This window comes from Mus pahari, chromosome 10, assembly GCF_900095145.1.
Source record: "Mus pahari chromosome 10, PAHARI_EIJ_v1.1, whole genome shotgun sequence".
In the NCBI taxonomy this organism is placed as follows: domain Eukaryota; kingdom Metazoa; phylum Chordata; class Mammalia; order Rodentia; family Muridae; genus Mus; species Mus pahari.
In genome coordinates this window covers 107,584,406-107,587,810 of record NC_034599.1, presented here as the reverse complement: position 1 = coordinate 107,587,810, position 3,405 = coordinate 107,584,406, and the positions used below count along the sequence as shown (strand labels likewise).

General features: G+C 47.1%; 1 protein-coding gene across 4 annotated transcripts in view; it reads left to right on the top strand.

Moving 5' to 3' along the window:
• The window catches only part of Cnot10 (CCR4-NOT transcription complex subunit 10), a 52,497-nt gene extending 49,428 nt beyond the window's left edge, over positions 1–3,069 (top strand). For all 4 annotated transcript variants that reach the window (XM_029543279.1, XM_021206276.2, XM_029543278.1 and 1 more), the window contains one exon: positions 2,644–3,069. The gene's annotated coding sequence lies outside the window, so the exon portion shown is untranslated. The remainder of the gene's footprint in view (positions 1–2,643) is intronic.
• The last annotated feature ends 336 nt before the right edge of the window (positions 3,070–3,405 follow it).

The following is a 3,405-nucleotide window of genomic DNA, read 5'->3' as shown; positions in this document are numbered from 1 at the left end:
AGGGCTACACAGAGAAACCCTGTCTCGAAAAACCAAAAAAAAAAAATAATAATAATAATAATAAAAATAAAAAAAATAAAAAAGACCACAACTCCTAACCCTCTCCCTGATGACCAAACATTCAAATCTGTGAGCCTCTGAGGCCATTCCCATTCAAACACCACAGGATATGATTGAGTCTGAAGGAGAGAACTAATACAATAGGACTCATTTACTGAAAAGTTCCTGACAGTGCAGCTGGACAGATGGCTCAGTGCTGAAGAATACTTGCTGGTCTTGTAAGGAGGCAGAGTTCTGTTCCCTCCACACAAGTGACACACAACTGCCTATAGCTCCCAGTCCCAAGAGAACATCTTCTGGTCTCTGCAGGCACCTGCACCCATGAGGTGCATGCTCACACGTGTGGAGGAGTTGCCATCCAGCATCATGGCTGCTCTGACAAAGGGTCACGTCCGAAGACCTTCTGGGTCTATGTGATCCAGCCAGAATGCAGACATGCCCTGGATTACAGTATGATCTGGCTGGAATACAGACACGTCCTTAGTACACACCTTTAATCCCTAACAGTGAAGGTAGCGCTAGTCTATAGAAGGAAGCAACCATGTTTGAAAGTGATGTCTAAGTGAAGGGCTGACAAAGTGCTGAATCTGAGAAAGATGTAACTGAAAACCAGCGAGAGAGACACTTCCCTGATCTGGCCTGCTTCAGCCTGGTCTAGTCTTAGGAACCATACCAGGCAATTCAAGGATCATTGTAGATCCCTTTACAAAGGAGCTGGCGCTGTAGCCCGTTTGTACATTAGCAGAATGCTTACCAGCATGCACAAGACCTTGATTTCATCCCCGGCACTGCATAAACTTGGGTGTGGTGGTGCACGTCTTTGATCCCAGCACGTAGGGAATAGGAGTTCAGGTCTGCATTGGCTACCTACCAAGTTCACGATTCAAGCAAGAATTTAAAAATTTAAACGCTTTTTCACAAAATAAGGTTTGTGCGTGCGTGTGTGTGTGTGTGTGTGTGTGTGTGTGTGTGTGTTGTAAGATTGCAATTCCGACAATTTGTTGATAGGCCACACACTAACTTTAAGTTGGAAAATAATGTAGATATCCTTTAGAAAAATGTAAATGCCTCCACCCACCGTTGAGCAGGTGTGGTGCTGGGCAGGTGGTTTTCATTTAGGGGTGGTGTTGGTGTCCTCCCTCCCTTCAGATCCCTGGTGTAGGGACCGCTATACCGTGGGAATGTATATACCAGTGTCTTAATTATTTTGGCAGCCTGTTTGGGGCCTGCAGTTTCAGAGGGTTAGAGTTCATGATCATCACAGCAGGGGACAGGATGCTGGAGCAGCAGCTGAGTCACAAGCTACTTAGTCACAAGCACAAGGCAGAGAGTGGAAACTTCACAGTTGGCCCTCCATGACATAGCTCCTCCAACAAGGCCACACCTAACCCTTCCCAAGCAGTTCCGCCAACTGTGGGACTGAGGGGGCTGTAAAACATCCCAGTCACACCTGCTGGCTTCTCTGGCCTAGTCAAAGGCAAATGGGTGAAGAACTTCTTCAGAACGGGTCTCACACTTAGCAGCTTAGGTGAGCCAGGCTGTTTCAGGGGCTGTGGGAGAGGAGTGTTACTTGCAGAGGTTGTGAACTGAAAACTGCACTGAGCTCTGGCCATCCACAAATAGGTGTTTTTCTGTGATTGCATCAGAGCCAGCTCCTGGTTGGTCTTTTGGGCTCACAAATGAGGTACAACAAGGCTGGCCTGGGCTAGATAGGGCTCCATCTCTTAAAAAGGTAGATGAATGCCGGGTGTGGTGGCGCACGCCTGTAGTCCCAGCACTCGAGAGGCACAGGCAGGCGGATTTCTGAGTTCGAGGCCAGCCTGGTCTACAAAGTGAGTTCCAGGACAGCCAGGGCTACACAGAGAAACCCTGTCTCGAAAAACCAAAAAAAAAAAAAAAAAGCGAGTGGGACAATGATGGCACAAACCTTTAAACCCAGAATCAGGAGGGAGAGGCAAGTGGATCTTTGAGTTTGAGGCCAGCTTGGTCTACAGAATGAGTTCCAGGACAGCCAGGGGTATAAAAAAAACCCTTTTCCAAAAAAAAAAAAAAAAAAAAAAAAGCGAGTGGGAGCCGGGCGGTGGTGGCGCACACCTTTATTCCCAGCACTTGGGAGGCAGAGGCAGGTGGATTTCTGAGTTCGAGGCCAGCCTGGTCTACAGAGTGAGTTCCAGGAAAGCCAGGGCTACACAGAGAAACCCTGTCTCGAAAAACCAAAAAAAAAAAAAAAGCGAGTGGGACAATGATGGCACAAACCTTTAAACCCAGAATCAGGAGGGAGAGGCAAGTGGATCTTTGAGTTTGAGGCCAGCTTGGTCTACAGAATGAGTTCCAGGACAGCCAGGAGTACACATAGAAACCCTGTCTCAAGAACAAACTGTGTGAGGGGGGTGTAGATCCCATGTAGCCTAGGCTGATGTAACAACAAAACAACTAAAACTTTATTTAGCTATTTTGTGGCAGTTGTCTTAGTCACTGTTCTGTTGCTGTGAAGAGACACCATGACCACAACAACTTAAAGGGAAACATTTAATTGGGGCTGGTTTACAATTTCTAAGGTTCAGTTCATTATCTTCATTGCAGGGAACATTGTGGCAGGAAGGTGGAAGTGGTGCTGGAGAAGAGGCTGAAGGCTATGTCCTGATCCACTTACAGAGAGAAACATTGGGCCTGCCCCTGTGATGCACTTCTGCCAGCAAGGCCACACCTTCCAGTCCCTTTCAAGTAGTGTCACTCCCTGAAGAGGAAGCATTCAAATATGAGTGGATGGGAGCCATTCTTGTTCACGTCGCCACAGTAATGGAGATTGGACCAGCACCCAAGACCATTATAAAGAATTTTGCTTTGGGTTTTGTTGTTGATGGTTTTGTTTGTTTGTTTGTTGTTTGTTTGTTTTTTGAGGGGCATGGGGTAGAAATGAGGTGCACCCCAAGCTTACCTTCAATGACTCAGTAGCTTTATCAGTTGAGCTGTGTCATCTCCAGACCTTTTTAAAGGTTTTGGCCATCATTCTAGCTCTCTCTTAGTGTCTCTGTCTCTCTTTCATGTCCCCTCTCCAAGACTGCCTTTCCCCCTCCCCCTCAATCTGTTGCAGAAGATACATTGAATGGTATGATCTTTCTGGTAAACCTTGTCTGTAATCTGCCAAGGTACTCTGACGGCATGAATCCTAACAGTCGTAGTGTTTGCTTTTGAAACAGGGTCTCGCACGCCTCTAATCCCAGCACTCGGGAGGCAGAGGCAGGCGGATTTCTGAGTTCGAGGCCAGCCTGGGCTACAGAGTGAGTTCCAGGACAGCCAGGGCTACACAGAGAAACCCTGTCTTGAAAAACCAAAAAGAAAAAA